Raw genomic sequence first — 21,056 nt, forward strand, 5'->3', positions numbered from 1 at the left:
ACAGTGGAGGCTTGCGTGATGAATTTAGCTGACATTGATATGTTATTTGGGAATGTTGTCCCACAAGCAATATGGGCGAAAATTCGTAGGGAAGATCATGCTGCCGAACTAGGTGGTATTTGGGCAGCTATTAGAGCTGCTGACACAGCACAAGTTGGCGGCGCAAAGCCTGACGACCTGATTACAGCACTTCCTGGTAGAATCATTGATTTAATGAAGACTCTTATGCCTGCAGTACGAGTAAATTGGGATAAGTTAACCACCTGTAAGCAAAAGAAAGACGAGAGCGTCTCCGATTTCTTCACTCGTTTTGAGGAGAACTTTCTGGATCATAGTGGTCAGGATATGAGCACAGAAGGTGGACAACGTTTATTTGTGGACAAGTTCGTATCTAACTTGCTTCCCGAATTATCGAATAAATTAAAAAATTCCGAGAATGCATGGGCTGTTTCTTCTACTGCTAAAATATTGGCTACAGCACAATATTATGAAAACAGGGATAAGGAAGAGAAAGATAAGCAGGAGAAGAAAAATAAAGATTTAAAAACGAAGGTCCTTTTACAGCAGGCTTATCCTCCACGTCCTGCCCAGCACCAGTCTTCTCAGCCCCCACAGTTTCAGAAAGTGTTTCAGAAACCCGAACATTATGTACCCCGATCTATGCGAGGTCCAAACCAATGTGCTTACTGTAAGGAAGAGGGACACTTTAAGAGTAATTGTCCAGTTTTGCTCCAACGTAATAATGGAGTGTTTGTCCCGCGAGGCCGTGGTAATTTCCAGTCAGTCTCCAGGGGTAGAGGTAGAGGTACATCCCTCCAAGAAAAGCGTTCCTTTCCCCCTCCTAACGCTGTGAATTCTTTTGACCAACAGAGAGTCCAGTCTACACAATATTATAGTGACTATTATGTTGAAGGTGGCGACGAAAGTTTCCAAAATGAATAGGCCAGCCATGGACAAAGTAAGGGAGTAGTATCAATTCCAGTAGATCAGAATGGTCCTTATGTCACTGTCAATGCAATGGGTATTTCAGAGCCATTTCTTTTAGATACTGGCGCAATGAGAAGTTCTATTATTCATTCTAAACTCCCTGGGGCACCTTTGTCTGGATTAATAAACACGTCTGTAGGATTCTCCGGCGCCCCAGTTCGTAACCCTGTCTCTTGCCCTTTACCTGTTTCGATTGGTCCATATGACCTGGAAGCATCACTTATTCTTACAACTGGTTGTGGTGAGAATCTATTGGGTTTGTATCTGTTGAAAAAGTTACATGCCACACTACACTGCTCCCCTTCTGGTGTGTATCTTACACTAGGTAAGAAACTAACATCGTCAATGCACTTGTCTAGAGATAAGTTTCCACCTGAATTACTATCTCTTCCTGAAAGTCTTTGGGCTACGGGTCCGAATGATGTGGGTCGTCTTGCGATTCCACCATATGTTGTCACTCTTAAGCCTAATGTTAAACTGCCACGTATAGCCCAGTATAAAATTTCCAATGAAGGTGAAAAAGCATTATTGGCTATTGTTCAAGATTTGGTCCAGAAGGGTGTGGTGGAAGAAACGAGAGGAAATGTGTGTAACAGCCCTATTCTTCCGATTCTTAAGCGAACTGATCCTTCTCAACCACCAATCTATAGATTTGTGATTGATCTTCGAGAGGTGAACAAAATTGTTTCACCACAGTTCCCTGTTCTGTTGTCCCAGACATTACAGCCTCACTGACGATGATATCAGCTTCAGCAGCTTGGTTCACAGTAATTGACTTAAAGAACGCTTTCTTCAGCATTCCTATTGCTAAAGAGAGCAGAGATATTTTTGGATTTTGTTTAGGAGGCCGAAGCTTCCGATTCAAGAGAGCACCACAAGGCTATTGTGAAAGTCCATCCATTTATAGTCAAGCTCTTAAATCACAGCTTGATACATTCCCTTTGCCTCCAGGAGCCACTCTTATTCAGTATGTGGAGGATTTGTTGATCGCGACTGATTCAAAGGATGTGTGTAAAGATGTGACTGTGGCATTGTTGCGGCATTTGTCTGATCTTAATCATAAGGTATCACCTTCTAAATTACAGTACGTGTGCCAAGAAGTTACATACTTAGGTCATCTCTTATCAAAGGAGGGAAGGCGACTAACGCCCGAACGCAATGAAGCAATTACGCACATGTCGGTACCATCGACGCAGAGAGAAGTACGTGCTTTCTTGGGCATTACTTCCTACTGCAGACAATGGATACCTAATTTCTCTTTATTGGCCAAACCTTTATTAGCACTTACACAGAAAGACACGCCCTATCCACTCCCATGGACTGATGAATGTCAGAAGAGTTTTTCTGACTTACGATCAGCCTTGTGTTCTGCTCCTGTGTTAGGTACTCCTGATTACAGCAAATGTTTCACGCTCTATGCCCATGAGAGAGAAGGTTGTGCATTGTCAGTTTTGACACAACAATTTGGAGACAAACAGAGGCCATGTGCCTACTTCTCTGCTACGTTAGACCCGGTAGCTAAAGCGTTACCTAGTTGTCTCAGAGCTACGGCGGCAACCGCAATCTCTATTCGTCAATCAGCTGGAATAGTATTGTATCACACCCTCACTGTCATGGTACCACATGCTGTGGACACTTTATTGAATAGAACTAAAACACAACATCTCACAAGTGCTCGGTTGTCTGGTTACGAGTTGACACTCTTGGCGAACCACATACGTATAAAGCGATGTAACACCTTGAATCCAGCTACTTTGTTACCACTCCCAGATGAAAGAGATCCTCAGGATCATCATGATTGTTTTCTTCACACAGAAGAAGAAACAAAAGGAAGAATAGATTTAAAGGATACCGCGCTCGAGGATCCGTATGGAACCTTGTGGGTTGACGGTTCCTGTTTCAAATTACCCAATGGCGAGACTACCTCAGCTTATGCAGTCACCACATTACATACAGTAGTGGAGACAGCATGTATCAGATACAATTCAGCCCAGGCTGCAGAATTGATAGCCTTGACTAGAGCATGTGTGCTGTCGAAAGGGAAAAGAGTGAATGTTTACACAGACAGCCAATATGCCTTTGGCGTGGCACACAGTTTTGGTCGTTTATGGAAGGAAAGAGGATTCTTTACTTCCCATGGAATGAAGATCCAGCATGGCCAGTTGGTCACCGATCTTCTTGACTCTCTCACATTACCTACGGAAATTGCCATCATCAAGTGTAGTGCACATAAAAGAGTTACAGATGACATTGGTCGCGGGAATGCTTTCGCAGACGAGGTAGCGAAAAACACGGCTAGGGACATCACAAGTCACATGTATGTTGCAGGCCCTGCAAATCAGATCCCAGAAAGAGGAATGTGCGAGGACACAATTGAGAGCGTAAGAACGATTCAGGAAGAGGCTACAGAGAAAGAATTGAGAAAGTGGAAAGAAAGTACGGGAATGTTGGATTCGAATGGATGTTGGACAGAATTGGCAGAGCATCAACGATGGATGTTGCCAGATGCCTATGTATTACCTGTAGTGACTATGGCTCATGGACCAGCTCACATTAGTGCTAAAGGTATATGCAAACTCCTGGCTCCAGTTTGGCAAAATGAAGGAATTCCGAAATGTGCAGACAATGTGGTAAAACATTGCATTATATGCTTAATGCATAACCCAGGGAAGGGTACTCCGACTCCTGCAGGCCATTTCTCTCCCCCTACGTACCCCTTTGAAGTATTACAGATTGATTATATACACATGGATCGATGCAACAATCTCAAGTATGTTCTGGTTGTAGTATGTGCATTCTCTAGATGGATAGAGGCTTACCCCTTAAAAGATAACACAGCTGTATCAACTGCTAAAATATTACTGAAGGAGTTTTTTCCTAGATTCGGTTTGCCGCGAATTGTCTGGAGTGACAATGGAAGTGAATTTGTAGGCAAAATCATGCAGAAGGTATGTACAGGGCTTGGTATTAGACAAAAATTCCATGCGGCAAACCATCCACAGTCAGCGGGTTTGGTAGAGTGCTACAATGGCACTCTCAAACTGAAATTGGCAAATATTCAGGCCAGCACAGGTCTTGCCTGGCCCGACGCTTTACCATTAGCCTTACTATCCACCAGAACTACTGTACACTCTCGTATGGGCCTTAGTCCATATGAGGTGATATTCGGACGTCCCGCCAATATTTGGGGAGTTCCTCGTCCTAGGAAGTACTCAGACATACCGTACCCTATGCTTATTGATTACCTTCATGACTTGACTGCTAAATTAAGTGTTCTTCGCCAACAGGTTCAAAGTGCTCTTCCAGAGGCCTCAACAGACCCAGGTCACTCTATCAAACCGGGAGACTGGGTCTGCACCAAGAACTTTCAACGAAAGAAAAACCTTGATCCTCACTGGTCACCTCCTCGCCAGGTTCTACTGGCTACACGGACAGCAGTAAGGATTGAAGGCAAGAAAAACTGGGTCCACGCCGTGCATTGCAAAAAGGTACCCTTGCCCTTGCCTTTTGACCAGTGGGTCTGCGGGGGCATAGGTGAGTCCGAAGGAGATAAGATTCCCCGGCTCGTACCATTTAGTAACGCATGTCTGGAAGACACCCAGACTGAGGAAGAAAGTGATGACCCTCTTCGAAGAACCATTCCATTACATCTGCAAGTGAACACTACTAATCCGGAAATAATATTTCAGGACCAAACGATTCCAACAAAGAAACGATACAACCTGAGGACCAGGCCTGAAGCAAAGACTTGAACATTTGTTACTTTTGCCACCAATGGACTATTTCTTTTTTCTTCTTTTTTAGATAGTATTTGTGCCATCTGTTCCCGTCGCAGGGTCACGGTAGGAGTCTTGGACTGAACCTGGTTTATGGTCAAGATCCGCTAGGTTCAGGATTATCAAATAGCCAAGTGATTGAGGAAGCTTGCCGCGAGCGACACATTTTTCTAGCCAGAATGGATGGTACATCACGTCAGGTAGATAGGAGACAGAATATGTAAACCAAATATTGTAAATCATTATGTAGTCGTTTTGGCGTAACCTTGTGTGTGTTGCTGATTCTATGTGTTTTACTAGCCTGTATAGGTTGGATTGCCCATGTGTTACAATTACAAACTGTACCTTTATCTACTACTGTACCTTCTCGTCACGCTAAGATTCAACACAAGATAAATGCCCTCTCCTCTCATGAACAAATAAGAAGAATGGAGTATCAAAATAATTCGTTTATCCAGCTGTTACACCAACACCAGTTAGTTGTCAACATATCTGACTGTTGGGTTTGTGGACTCATGCCTCACACTGCCCATAAAGGGATGCCCTATCTAGTATTGCCTTTATCATATGAGGGTTCAGCATGGGCTTACCTGACCATGTTTTCGGCTGCCTACCACAACAGACTTCGATATCCGATAGGTACATTTGAGAAAGGAACGGATTTTAGCCACATTACTTTGATAAAGGCTATAGTGGCCATGGCTAAAATTCTAGGGAAGAGTACGATTCCTTTTGATGAAAAGAAAGCCTACGAAGGTTGGAATGTAACTCATTACATTTCCAGTCTTAACAACAAGACCAAACAAGAGAAGTCTTCCCCAGCATGGACTGTACCCCACCAAGGCAACTTTTGCCTCCGAATCAATAGCAAAGAGAATGACACTCAACAAAACTGTTCCCAGATATATATATTCATGTCTCAAAATAACCCTCTATTGATCCCTTCACAAGGAACCTATTTTGTCTGCTATGACAAAGCATATACATGGTTCCCCTCTGACTTTTCGGGAACATGTTACATAGCATTCTTGCTTCCCCCAACTTATACTGCACCCTCAGACCATCACAGACACAGATATGGTAGAGGCGTGTTTGATGTCAAAGACACAGCTGGCCAGGAGGGAGGAGATTTCTTCAAACAATTCATTCCCTTCTGGGGACCAATGATTAACAGCGGAAACATTAGACGATTAGTTCGCGTGGTTGAGACAACCATTGATGTTACTGCAGGTGCCTTAAGTAACATCACTGCAGAGCTCCGAGCGGACCGTCTCATGATGTTACAAAACAGAATTGCGCTAGATGTGATCCTACAGACCGAGGAGGAGTCTGTAAATTTATTGGATCAAGCTGCTGTATATACATTCCTGATGACGCCCCGACTGTATACCAGGCCATCTCAAAATTGCATACCATCTCCACATCGATCCATCAGGACGAGGGAGATTGGTCCCTCATGGGATGGTTATGGGGATTGTTATCTACCTGGGGATGGAAAATACTAACATTCCTTGGAGCAATTCTGGCTATCATATTTTCTTGTTGCCTGTGCATACACTGTGGTCCTGCCGTCTGTGGTCTGTTCGCTACCTTATGTGTATCAAAGCCGGTAACCCAACAAACAGAGAATACTAAGATGATGGTCCAGCAACAGTTAAACGACCTTATGGCAATTGATATGTACTCTGACCCAGACTAACATGAGCCCAGTCATTGTGTTATTGCCTGAGTAATGGCAAAAGGAGGGTCTGAGGTTCTGAAATTTGTCGTTTCTTGATCGTTCCCAGACTCCATCTTGTGTTTTCCACCATCTTAGGTTGCCCTCACTCAGGCAGCTGGTAAACGAGATGCTTTTGTCGTTTCTGCCCTTGCGTGTCAGGTAGCTTTTCGTCCCGTGTTTATTAACTAGTGCCAGGGTCTGGCTGAATACACTAATTCATGTCTGAACCGGATAATCCTCGCCCAAACTATCTGTTAGCTCACACCATTCTTCCTTTTCGCTTATCTTATCTACTGCCTTTTGCTACACATCTCATGCATTCTCTGGTCTCACGACTGCCCTTCTAGAACATACAACCATGTTTTCTTTAGTTGTAAGCTGTATCATGTGGATTCTCTTTGCAATTTGCTTAAGGGGACCAGCAACAAACATCACCCGGAGTCAGTTTTTAGCTTAAACCATTGTTGGTAACATTTGTCGATGTCTCAAATTCTATATGTGTTTGGGTTATCCATTGTATCCATTGTATTTCACTGTATAAAAGCTTGTGCGCCACAAAGGTCAGTGGCAGTCTCTTGTGAACCCATCCCTGTGTGACTTCACGGACAACTGTACTAGCTGCAGCTATTAAAGCTCGATCTTTTACGCCAGACGGAGTGTCCAGTGTTTCTGTATTGCAAGGCAGGAGAACTAGAGGATTTCAGGCGTACTCTGCGCTGCTTGGCCCCTAAAGGTCAGGTTCCTCAGGGAGCACCCCGTTATTTGTGAAGCTGAGGAAGTGTAATAGCCTGTTGTGAGAAATTGCATGTGAGACTATCTGTAGTGTACTAAGCTGAGAAAGATACACTGACAAGAAGGAGTTGCATGCAAAGTACCTTTATCCAATGGATGGTTACAGTTCCTATAATATAAGAGAGAAGTGACAGCCTGCAGGTAAGCTGTGGATAGAAGGGAATGTCTCCAAAGGTAGGGTGAGTGTGCAGAGTGAGGAGGAAATACTCCTAGTGGTAGTACTGTGTGCCCTCACACACCCTCGCGGATGTATAGCATCATCATTGGGCACGGTTGCTCCTCGTGGGGGTGGCGCTGCAGTCCCTCACGGGCCCTTGGTTAGGGGCTCTCTGGTGGAGTTCTTTTAAGGAGTTGCCGCATTTGTGAGTGAGGGTATGTGGGTAGAAATGTGCTAGTGAGTGTAAGATTAAAAATGAAACAGGGAACTAAAATATTTTAATCATGAGTTTCCTGGTCCAAACTAAAAATACTCGGGGATGGAGATGCACTGTAGTGCTGTTCAGAGAGGGGAATCAAGACCAAATAAAAGTCCCACTTCTCTCGATCCGATTGGTGTGTTAACAAAGGTGGTTTAATGAAAGGTCAACATGTTTCGCGCTATAAGATGGTCCCTAATGGATCCCAGAGCGCTTCGTCAGGACCGGGAAAGTGTGTTAGAGAATGGGTTTCGGGTAAAGACTGCCCGTAATCCCACTCATTACCTAGGTCTGGTATGCTTGACAGTTAGTGTCCAGAATCCGTTATTATACGTCAATCCTGTTCACAGCCTAAAAAGGGAGGAGACAAAAAGATGGGGGAAGGGGGGAGAAAAAAGGGGGGGTAAAGACTTAATAAAGATATATAGTCTATATATCTCATATATACGGAGACACTGGTGCACACTATGTGCTGTGATGCCTCATGCATGAAAAGGACGTCAACCGGTGTTGTGTCTACAGGGATCATGTTAAGATGGTCAACCAAGGAACTGGGATGATGCCCACCGAGGTTGGGTTAACATGGTGGTGATCATGGGCTCACTGGGCCCCAAACTGTCCAGAGTCCAGGTGTAGGTGGTATACAGGGTGTGAGACTAGTCGTCGTTACCTCGATGGTGACTGCTCAGGGAGGTGGTGTGAATGAGCGTCCTTGTGCGGTATCAAATGTGAGGATGCTGTGCTAGTCATGCCTCATGTCGACAAGGAAATGAAGGAGTGATTGACTAAATAAAACGAGGTGGCACGGAGTGTTATTGTGATCATACCTCGAGAAAACCACGGTGATGCGGCGACGCGTGAATAACCCCGTATGCATATCTCGATAAAAAAGAGCAGGCTGCAGCATGATAAAATACCAATATAGTATGCAAAGCTACATTAATGGATCGCCAGCCTACCCTCTTCTCCTTGATGATGGGCTCCGTCAGCAATGTCGCGGAGTAAGGCTGGAAAACAAATGCGAGATAGCTCTACGATAAAAGACAATGGTAAAGGGGACGGTGCTGGAGGGTCCTAAGTCAAAAAAAGGGGGTTCTTACATATCTGTGCGCCTTACGCCTCGGGGAAACCTACCCGTGCGATTGTACTGCCGGTTACAAGGTTGGTGCGGCTGCGGGCTCGTTAAGTAGTGGAAACGGTGATGCAGCGGGCCCTGTGTAATGACGTTGCGTCGGTGCGACCGGAGGTCTTGGGCGGAAGTGGCCGGCTGGATGTGCGGCTATAGCAGCCATCTTAGAGTGGAGTGAAGAGAACGGGAACGAACCGGAGGTCAATGGGAATAATAAAGGCGGTATGCCTGTGGCCAGACAGGAGGGGGAGAGATCACGGGCAGGGGACTCTGTTAATAGTCAATAAGGATATGCGGAAATCAATATATACATTATCGATAGTGTCATGGTCGTTGTGTACTTTTTACAGTACATAGTCTTGTACACAAGGAACAGCATGGTACATAAGGATAGGTCCGCGGTGGACGGACGGATACTGTACCAATGTCTAAAAATACAGTGAAATCCTCACAGGGGATCTGTCTACTATGGCATAGGGTATGCATCTCAAGTGACGTGATGTCTCAGTGTCAATGTGGTCAATGCTGCCCCTCTGTTTTTTTGCCGTCTAATCGGAGCTCAGGTCACAGCGTTTTTAAAACAGGATAAACAAAAAATATGTTGATGTCACCTGCCCAAGGTTTGGAAAGATGGTTATTTGGTACATGCGATTTACATGACACAGGCAGGGATCAGGGTGAAGTAGTATATCTAGGAGATTGTGTAAAGGCTGTAAGAAATTCATAGTTAGTATAACTAGGGATACTTGGCAACCTTGACCTCATCTGACAGATTGTAAAATGTTTTATACAGGATGGGAAATATAGTAGATGACTAGTATCTCTGACACACATGTGGAGGTCTGAGCAGTTGATGTAACTGGTGTTCTGGATACAAAAACTCTCTGCTTACGATAGGGAATACTACTATCAAGCAACCTCATGGTGTGTAGTCATCTGGAAAGTTCAATCCAGGGAATATCTTCGTTGTGTCCCCTTTTATTGCTTTGCAGTCTGAACACCCATCGTTGTTCCTGTCTAAACAGTGTGGATGGTGACCAATGTGGATTGGATTCAATTATCGTCCATCGTAAGCTATCGGAGGAGTGATTCATTTCCAAGAAATGGCTTTGTAGTCTTGTCGCTGTGCGCTTGCACCGGATTGTACTTTTATGTTCCCCAATTCGTGTTTTGACTGTTCTTGTGGTCATCCCAATGTATCGAGAACCGCAGGGGCAGGTGATCATGTACACACAATTTTTTGGGTTGCAGTTGGTGTGGCGTAACTGTTTCCATGGTCTTGATAACCCTAAATCAAGTTCCTTGGTACTGCTTGTCAGTGGGCATGCTGTGCAGGACCCGCATGGGTAATGACCCATAACCGGGTGAAGGTTCCATAATGTTGGTTGCGTTTTTGTGATGTTTTTGGGACGTGTGTGCACTAAAATGTCCCTCAGATTTTGTGTTCTCTTAAAGGCGAAGAGAGGTTTTGGTCCTGGCTGGAAGTCCCCCATCTCAAGGATCTTCCAATGTTTCTTAATTATCCTTTGGACTTTGTTCGAGTTAGGGGTGAAGGATGTTACACATGTTAATATGTCTGAGGTGCTTTTTTCTTTGATTTCTAGTAGAGCCCCTCTGTGATTATTTCTTGTTCTTTTGCGTGCCTGCTTCACAATTCTCTTTGGATATTCTCTCCTTATCAGATTTTCTGTTAAGGAGTCCGCCTCCTTCTCAAATTCTTTGATGGTATTGCAATTGCGGCGTAAGCGGAGGAATTGTCCAACCGGTAAGTTATTTCTTAGAGATTTCGGATGGTGACTTTGGAATAGGAGGAGGCTATTCCTATCCGTGGGCTTCTTGTAGTTGGTGGTCATCAGGCACCCTTCTTTTAAAGATATCAACAGGTCAAGGAATGGGATTGATTCAGATGACAGTGTGCCCACAAATTGTAAGTATGGATTTAGAGTATTGATCCAACTGAAGAACGTCCGGCACGTATCTTCATCCCCTTGCCAGAAGATGATGATGTCATCTATGTACCTACGCCATAGCAAGATGTTGTTAGTATATGGGTTGGTCTCTGTTAGGATGTGCTCTTCTTCAAAGTTGGCCATGTATAGGCATGCCAGACTCGGCGCAAAGGTGCTCCCCATGCTCGTGCCCTGTATTTGGTGATACAGATTGTTCTCAACGGCAAAATAGTTTTCTTTTAAGGCTATCGTCGCACAGTCACAAATGAAAGTGATGGGGGTAGTCGATGGCCATGGGTCTATGTTGCGCAGGGCCTTGTCGAGGACCATCAGAGTGGCATCTTGGGGAATGTTGGTGTACAATGATTCCACGTCTAGCGTGACTAAAAGAGTGATAGATTCTGGTGTCTCGAATCGTTCAATGAGGTTTAGTACCTCTGTGGTGTCTCTCAGATATGTCGGAGTTTTCACCATTAGGGGGCGTAGGAACACATCACAAAATTTGCTCAAGGGTTCTAACAGGGAATCAATCCCGGACACAATGGGTCTGCCTGGTGGGGGGGTGATTCCCTTATGAATTTTCGGGAGGCAGTAGAAGTATGGTGTGCGTGGATTCTTGTTCAGAAGGAACTGGGCCTCCTCCTTGGAGATCCATTCCTCTGCCTCTGCTTCCGTTATGAGGTGTTGTATCATGGTGGAGAGGCGTGCGGTGGGGTCTTCCTCAATGGGTTCGTAATACCTGATGTTAGATAATTGTCGTGTACATTCACCATCATAGATGTTCTTATCTTGGATGACAATGGCTCCTCCCTTGTCCGCAGGTTTCAGGATGATGGTTTCGTCCTCTGTCAGATGTTTGAGGAGTGATCTTTCTTTCTTGGAGAGATTGTCAAACGGGCGGTCATTAGTGATGTTATTCACTTCCTTCAAGACTGCTTGTTCAAATGTTAGTACCTCATTTGAGGTCATGGCTGAGGTTGGAGTGAATTTGGATTTGTTCTTAAGGCCTGATCCTTTTGGTGGAGGCTGAGGTTTGTCTTGGAAGAATGCTCTTAGGCGGACCTTTCGAAAAAATTGATGGAGTTCTTGGTTCAGGATAAAGTCATCTTCCTTGGGTGTCGGCACAAATCCTAAACCTTTTTCCAAAAGGCTGTTTTCACCTTCAGTTAGGGGCCTGGAGGACAGGTTAACCACTAAGGTCTTGTTGTTTTGCTGCGTAGGGTCATTGGTTCTGGGTCCTGCCAGTGGACGGTCTTGGTTGTTCCTCTTCTTTTGCCTCTTCCTCTGCCCCTCCCTCTGTTCAGAAAAGGTGGGGTCTGATACTGGTGATAGTTTGCTATAGGATTCTGTCCCATAGGACCATTCCATATAGGTTGGGGACCCATCCATGGTCCTTGGTACATGGGTGTTTGGAAAGGGTGGGAAGGGAACCCGTGGAACAAAGGTGGTGGAGGAGGTTGATGTCTGTAACCTCCTCTTGGTCTTGATTGTCTGGTGTCGTAGTTGGATTCACTCCCAGTCGAATCTGACCTTCCTGAGCTGCGGCTGCTTGCATCATCAGACGTAGTGTCTGTGCTGGAGAACACATAATCGTCTTTGGTATAAGGATAGATCTTCTCCCGCAAAGTACCCCCAGTGTGTTATGTTGGGGAAGAGCAGTACCGTTTGTGGGGATTTGCATTGGCGAGGACCTTATAGATGTGATGTAAGAATAGTACGTCACAAGAGATTGCAAGTGAAATTATCCCTTGGAGTGAAAATGTGGGGAAATGCAGTTAATTGAGGTGTTGTGGGTGAAAGCACATGAGTCTGGTCGATGAATAGTTGTGTTTCTGTAAAAATGGGAAGATCTGTCAGGAGTGTCATACAGGAGTAAAAGTATGTTTGTGACTGTTTTGTGGTGCGTTTTATACAGTTTGTGTGTCATGGAGTCAGTCAGTGTTGGCAGTGTTTGATGTAGCTCTAGTGTGTTGTAGGTGAGCGTTAGACCTGTCAGCCTTTAGGATGGCCTTCCCTCAAATTGTTTGCCAACTCACCTCCTTTTGCTATAATTCATTTCTGTTGACTTTAGGACTTTGTGCACTTAACCACTGCTAACCAGTAGTAAATTACTTGTGCTATCCCCTTAAAACATGGTACAACTGGGGTACACCTGATTGGCCCATTTAATTTACTTATAAGTTCCCAGTAAAGTGGCACAACATGTACCCAGGGCCTGTAAATGAAAAGCTACTAGTCGGTATACAGCTCTTATTGTGCCACCTACGTATGCAGCCCTTTAAAACATGTCTCAGGCCTGCCATTGCAGCCTGTGTGTAGTTTTAAGCTGCCAGTTCAACCTAGCAAAAGAAACCTTTTTCCAGGTGTTAGATCTGTCACCTTTGGTAGGTCTTCCCCCAAACATTTTGCCTTCACCCTCTTGTTTTCTAAACCTGGATTTGTTGGCATTAAGGACTTTGCGCACTTTACCAATGCTAATCAGTGCGAAAGTGCCCGTTCTCTCTCTCTTAAACATGGTGAAATTGGCTTACACCCAATTAGCACATTTAAGTGGTACTACTTGTACCCATGGCAGGTAAATTAAATGCTACCAGTGGACCTGCAGCATTAATTGTGTAACCCATTTGAGCAGCCTTTGAAACCTCTTAGGCCTGCCATTGCAGCCTGGGTGTGTAGTTTTAAACTATCATTTTGAACTGACAAAATAAACGTTTTGCCAGGACTAAACCTATCTTTTTAGTACGTATAAGTCACCCCTAGGGTAGACCCTAAACAGCCCTTATAGCAGGGTGCACTGTATTTAAAACGTTTGACATGCACTTGTAAGTTTTACATGTCCCGGTAGTAAAAAACTCTCAAATTAATTTTCACTAGTGCAAGGCCTACCTCTCCCCTTGTATAACATTGGTTTACATTATTACATTTAATACCTGATAATTTAGATTAGTACATTATTACATTTAATAAGTGGTAGTTTTTAATAGGGAGGAGGTGGGAAAGCCATGTTTGGTATCGAAGGAACTGCAATTTAAAACCTTCTTTAATTGTAAAGTCGGATTTTAAGTCATAATTCTGATAATGCCACTTTTAGAAATTGACGTAACACAAGAGACGTAGCCACCACATTCACTGCTGTTCACTATTTAAACAGACAAAAAGACCCAATCTTGATTCATTGGTCCTGTTTATTTATTTAACCATTTACTTCATTTAATTCTATTTTTTCAAAATCATGAGTGTCTGAAATTGAGAAAACAATTTCTGTTTCACACAAAACTTTACATAGATTGAACAAAAATTAACAATGCATCAAACACATGTAAAAAATTGCAGAGCACTAAATTGGACAGCAGTCATTTTTGTGAAAAGCTCATGCATGCAGCAGACCTAAAACTTAAGATTTATAATGTTCTTTTTGTTAGGGTGCTGGCAATTGGGAAAAAGAATTTTAAAGACAAAGGTCCACCGGAGGGAGAATGTTACAGAATACTCCTCTAGACTCTGATATTCATGATTTCATGAATCCTGACTGGAAAAAGGGGATGCCGACGTGTTTCGAGACCCGGTGATAATCTCGGGGCTCTCTTCAGGGCTTTTGACTTGGTTAGACTTGGTGTGATCTGAATGGTACTCTGACTTACATTGTTAGAAATCTCTTCGTCATAGTGTGAGGAATATATAAGTTCACAGGCTATTTTAGATATTCAAGGGCATCGCCACAGAATCTTGATGTAAGGAAACTGTGCATTCCAATGGACTGTGTACCTTGTTGTGAGGCAGTGAAATTGTTGCTCTCAGCAAAGCTTCTCTGAGCCTGTTCGTTGTTGAACGTTTTAGTTTCTCTGCATTTTCTTAATCTTTCGCTTGCGGCGTTCCGACTTCATCTTTCCCACTTCTGACAATGGCAGAAATTTGGCATCTTATTGTCCTAATCATTTGCTGCCTACATCATGATACTGAGTCACATGACTAGGTGTAGTTGGCAGTGGCCCTTTGTGTATTCTTCCCAGACAGCATCACAACAGAGGGTCTGGGTGTTGGCAGGACGGGCCATCTCTGACTTGATAGGGGACAGTACTGTCACCTACCACACTTACACTTCAAAGGCACTGGCTGAGCTCACACAAAGGACTTTACACTAGCTTATTCTGTACTCTGACAGTCTGGGACAAGGGCAGTGACGCAAGAAATAGCAGACACCTCTGTAGGAAGAAACTCCAGACATTTCTTCCACTTCTAACAGGGCACCAGGTATAAAAAGGGGATCCTCAGACCCCCTCTCCAGTACAATCCTGGATTATAGATACTACAGAAGAAGGATAGTCTGATGTCCTGCAGAATGAGGCCTGCCCTGCTTACTGAGAAGGAATACTGGACTTGCTCCATTCATCCCAGACTCTGTGACTCCAAAGGTCAATTGTCTCACATTCTATGCAAACTACAGGGACATAACAAGCTCCTGAGGCTGCCTAGCTAACCTGGTGCACTGGACCTGCCTGAGCCTTGCTGGCCCCTGCTAGAGCCAGTGGTGCCTCCTTAGGCCCTGGACACTTGGTTGGTATCGGGGAGAGAGCTCCTCCTGACCTAATTTAAGGTTCCAGCAAATCTATAACAAAGCAACTCGAAGCCTCTCAAAACTTCACTACCAGCTGCCAGTGTCATCAGAATCAACGACAAGTGACGCATAGTCCTGCAATGTGTCGCCCCACAGCTACCAGCTTCATCGGAACTGACGCCAAGTGATGCGAAGCACGACAAAGCCTCCCCACACAGTTTAATCAGTACAATACCCAGTGGCCCATACTTAGTCAATCAATCAATCAATCAATCATGGTATTTGTAAAGCGCGTACTTACCCGTGAGGGTCTCAAGGCGCTGAGGAGGGGGGGGGGGGAGTAGCGCTGTGCCCTGCCTGTGCTCCATCACGGTTGGCCTGAACTTGTGACTTTGCCCCAGTCCTGCACGATCAGATACCCTCAGTTGGTGCATTTCACCTTTTGGTGCTACTTTTATCTAAACCTTTAAAATTACATTTCTCCAGTTCTACTGATTTGATTTTTGTTGTTTTGGTCTCATACAATTTACATATTTACAATACATTTTTAAATTGGCGTGGGACTTGTCTTGTATTGTATTTCCACTTTATCACTGTTTGCGTGCTGCATACATATTTTACACATTGCCTCTAAGTTAAGCCCGGCTGCTTTTGTGCCATGCTACAACTTTTGAAGTTAAACATAGAAGGGAAAGGAAACTATGCAAAATAGTAATAGTTTACAAGTAGGTATTCTGGCATTTAGAAGGTACCGCTGGGGAAAGTGGATACTGACTGCGATTACAAAGCACGGACAAGGCATCAGAGCATGAAGATCACGCCCAGAGGGTCCTACAAGGCCTAGAAGGGATCCCTGGGGGAAGGTCCTCTGCTGAGCTTTTATAGGGCTCGTGTGGTACTGCTGAGACAAGCTGACAGCACCTGGCAATGTAAAGCACGGAGACATTAGTGAAAGATGATCACGCTGCTGCAGCCCTCTAGCACGGAGAAGGCACCTTTGGAGGAAGCTGACACCATCGAGAACCTGAAGCAACCAGAAGGTCCAAAGATTAAACTTTCTGAAATATGGTCCTACAACAGTGGACACACACTTGCAGAAGAAACTGAAACTACTACATTCCCCAAGGGCTGAGAGGGTGCTGCTGCTCTAAAGGGAAAGATAACACTGCCACTGGGCACTTGCTCTGTGTATCCAGGAATAGTTAGCAAACCAGAACTCCACTGCAGTTAAAGATTTTGTCCCTGACTAAAGCCGAAGACTAGAACTGAGCTGTCTCTGTAGGCCTGACTTATTGACTGAAAACCAGAACCGTAGTATCAGCTAGCCCCTAATCCATTGTATTAATAATAACCTTTTCCTACATGTTCCGCTCTAGCACAACATGATTTGATCGTTAAATGATTTTTTCTACAAACCCAAACATTTTGAATATCATAATGATATGAATTGAATTTTGATAGAATTTAGAAAGGTATATCCAACAATCTGGGAACCTCGACCCACTGTGGCAATATGATTAGTCTTTATTAAATCAAGAATTATATGAGGTCTGATATAATATTATGAGGAGCTTAACTGGATTACAGAAGAAGATCATGCCACAGAATTGTGTCTATGATCAATAAAGTTTTATTGAAGCCATTGAGCTGAATACAAATGGTATTTTCTTCTTTTCCAGTTTGTCGCACCATTTAATTTTACATTTACTTTTGTTTATTTTTCTTTATTCATTCTTCCACTATTGCAGTTAGTTATACTAATAACAGTTGTTCAATAAGTTTTGAAATTAATGCTTGGGAAAAGAAAGACTATTTGATTACTTTAAGTGATTGATGTAAAGTCTGTCAACGATACCCATTAGTCACATGATTGTTGTATTTAAATTAGAAACAACACTGAAGACTTCACTCGTGATCAAGGGGATTGTCCCCGAAACGCGTAGAGTCTGGTAGAGCCACCGAGGCGAATAAACACTTTTTGCAATAATTTTGAGTCCACAGTTTGCTGGGTTTTTTTTTGGAGAAGTATTCGGCAGTGGATTGATAGAAAATAATACTAGTGTTTTGGACATTTATAAATGCAAGTATAAAACAAATGTAAATAACACGTCTTACTTTTACCTACCTGTAAGAATGCTCAAATTAGCAACGTTGTAAGGCTGTAAAGCTGCATTGACATTGCCCCTATATAAACTTGTCACCTGTGAGCACATATTTCAGTGGTCTGCAGTAAAGTGGGCACACCAAGGCTGGTGTGAAACTCTAATTCCCCTCAACAAATTTTGTAAGATGATCAAATCATTTTCTGTTATGCCACTACCCACATCAGGGATAGTTCACAGGTTTGAGAATGTGCCAGAGTAAGACACTGGACCATAGGAAGGGAATCTGGGTACAGGGTCAGACTGCGATAGAAAATATGCCCAGGCACCAAAATAAAAATGGCTCCCATTAGCGAATTAGAGAGCTAAAAAAGTGGTCCACATTTGCAATAGAAGGCACATTTGAACTTGTAAAGAAAAGCTGTACAGGTGTTTTTCAAGATACAGGCGACTGCATGCATATGTGCCTGCTACAGGCCATGTTTGTTGTAATATCAGAGACAAAATCGGCCCACTGGGCCATAAAACTGGCCCTCAACCCACTAAAACACTGGCCCCACACACTGGCCTGTCAGACCAGCCCTTCAGGCACGGCCACATTGCCCCATTTGTCCGACCCTGTCCGACTAGGAGTGAAACACCTTCCTTTTACTGTAGTCTACTACCTTTCAACAAAAAGATATGACTGCAGCGGTTTTTTCATATATTGTTTTATACATTCAATTATCTTGATTCAGATTTGACAATTTAGGAGCAATATCTTGGCAGTTTCTGGTAGCTGGATGTAGGGAGTTCTCAATCTGTCCCACCCTAAGGGGCAGATTTATCAAGGCTTTGTGTCTGTTCAAAGTCACAAGAAGTGACATAAACCAATGCAAAGCCTTGATAAACTATTTCCCTTGCAGCACAATGTGCTATTTGCACTGGAAAATTGACTAAAATGAATGCAAAGTTGCACTTTGCACCACTTTGCGTTGCTTGGCATCAAGGGGTCCCAACGCAATCACCCGTTGTTTTCGACACTAACCCTATCTACAAACGTTTATAGACAGGGCTTTGCTCCAGAAATGTAACACCTCCTTCAGGCACGTGTTAATTAGGAGAAATGTTTTCATTTCTCCAAACTTTTCAAACTTGCATGCGTGCTGCGCAATCCAGCACTTGTAAAATGCATGAAGTTTTAAAGTTTGTATATTTTTTGTGTACTGGATGATACATTTTCAGTACAAAACCTATGCTAGACTTAAGCACACACCTTAGCACTATCATGCAGAGGTGGGTGAGTGGCACTAAGCACCCCTGCAGAGCGTCAGCACTGGGGATGAGCGGCAGCATCCTATCTAAGTAGATATGGAGCTGTCCTGCTCGCTCCTCCTAGTGCAACGCAGCTCAGCAACTTTGGGTCCTGCGTAATTGTACACTTCTTTTTAATACATCTCCCCTCAAGTGTCAGTAATTTCTTCAGTCTTGGTTTTGACATTGACATTCTGGTGCCTGTTGTTCTCAATTTAGAATGGAGAAAAACAAAACTTCAAGTACCAGAATGCAAAGAAAGTAAAAACATCACTACTTCAGCTTCTGGGATAATTGGAGATCCCTGGGAATATTTGGGATTGACTCAATGCAAAAGAGTGCATGTTCTTGAAATCATTGCTTCTGTGGCACTCAAACATTTTTGGCAGATAGGGAAATGGAGACACAGGCAGAAAAACATTTGCCCAGGATCACACAACGTAATCAGATTGAAAAGCCAGGATTTTATCTTAGCTCTACAGGTCCCGAAGTTTCCAATGTAACAGCTAGATAGATGCTTTAATTTATTTCAAGGGACCTTCGTAAGGACTAAACAATGCCACCAGATAGTGTTCTACACTCATTCAATTATTTGGATATATATTGGATATAGTCTATTTATAGTTCCATGCTCCAATCATCGTCCTCTGGTGGGTTTCACAGGTGAGTACCTTTAATGATGCATGACGGTATTTGTAGTGTGGCAGCCTGACCAATTTAAACCCTTCGGTGGGTTGCCTGCTAAACTGCTTGCTGTTAATTAATATATTTCACAGCCCTCTGGTGGGCCTCAGGAAATCAATTGTCCGGTAATTTTCAAGGAAATGCCATGCCTTTTAAAGTTGGAACAATCCCGACTCCTGGCCTCATATTCCATTCTGCATGATGGTGCGATCTTCCGCGGCCAGAACATGCCGCGTAAACATTTCCCAAAGTTGTTCTGCAAGTGAAGACGCACTCACGGCAAATCCGATTCTCAAGAATCATTTATTCAGAGGGTCCGGTACAGTTGTATTCCTGAATAATAACACCTACGCGTTTCAGAACCCCCAGCTCCTTCTTCATGGGTGAAAGCAAACATGCAGGCAAACTACAAAGTCTATTTATAGTTCCATGCTCCAATCATCGCCCTCTGGTGGGTTTTACAGGTGAGTACCTTTAATGATGCATGACGGTATTTGTAGTGTGGCAGCCTGACCAATTTAAACCCTTCGGTGGGTTGCCTGCTAAACTGCTTGCTGTTAATTAATATATTTCACAGCCCTCTGGTGGGCCTCAGGAAACCAATTGTCCAGTAATTTTCAAGGAAATGCCATGCCTTTTGAAGTTGGAACAATCCCGACTCCTGGCCTCATGTTCCATTCTGCATGATGGTGCGATCTTCCGCAGCCAGAACATGCCGCGTAAGCATTTCCCAAAGTTGTTCTGCAAGTTAAGACGCACAATATATAATATATATATATATATATATTACCTACTGGCGGTCGCCAGTAGGTAGTTATAGTTAGGACCCTGTTTCCATAGGAAAACCGCAACATTCTATTTGGAATAACTTTGGCGCCGGTCGACGAATCCTCGCGAAATTTTCAAAACTAATGGGGCGCTACGCTCCGCTCCTACCCTGAAAGTCTCGGGGGGATTCGTCAAGCAGGGGCTGAGAAAAAAGGGGGGTCCCAAAACGCGTTTTTCCCATGCATTTTTCCATAGGACCTTTAGACACAGCTACAGCCCGAACGGCTGAACAGAGTTACTTGAAATTTGGCAGAGAGGTAGTCTACAGGTCAAGGAAGTGCCTTTTGTAGGTCTGGTGTAAATCTGTTCAGTAGTTCCTGAGAAAATAGCATTTAAATCAATATATATATCTGTAAGCGCGCTCCGTGCGCTTACCGTGCGCTTACGGTAAGCTTACCGTACGCGTACGGTGCCGTGCGCGAGCGCGATTCTGATTGGCTGTTAGATCTTAGTAAACATTGAATCGGTCGAAACCAGGAAGCGGCGGCCGCCATTTTCTCTCTCGCACTCTGAGGTGGGGAAGAAAAGCAAAGGTTGAAAACATGTAAAGGGGCATGTTAGACAGCTCCTAACCCCCTAACCTTGATTAAGGTGTCCCCTACAAACCCCCAAGGCCAAAAATTCAATTGTAATTTTTTTCGATAAAACGCCGATTACGCTTACCGTACGCGTACGGTAAAAATTTAATATAAAAAAAAAATATCCACACTTTCCCACCCCCTGTGTGCAAAAAGTGCCCGCAGGGCACATTTTGTGCATAGCATATATATCAAATGAACAATTAATAGATTACCTTTCACAACGAAGCGCATATTATGTCCTCCG

This window comes from Triturus cristatus, chromosome 6 (genome assembly GCF_964204655.1).
Source record: "Triturus cristatus chromosome 6, aTriCri1.1, whole genome shotgun sequence".
In the NCBI taxonomy this organism is placed as follows: domain Eukaryota; kingdom Metazoa; phylum Chordata; class Amphibia; order Caudata; family Salamandridae; genus Triturus; species Triturus cristatus.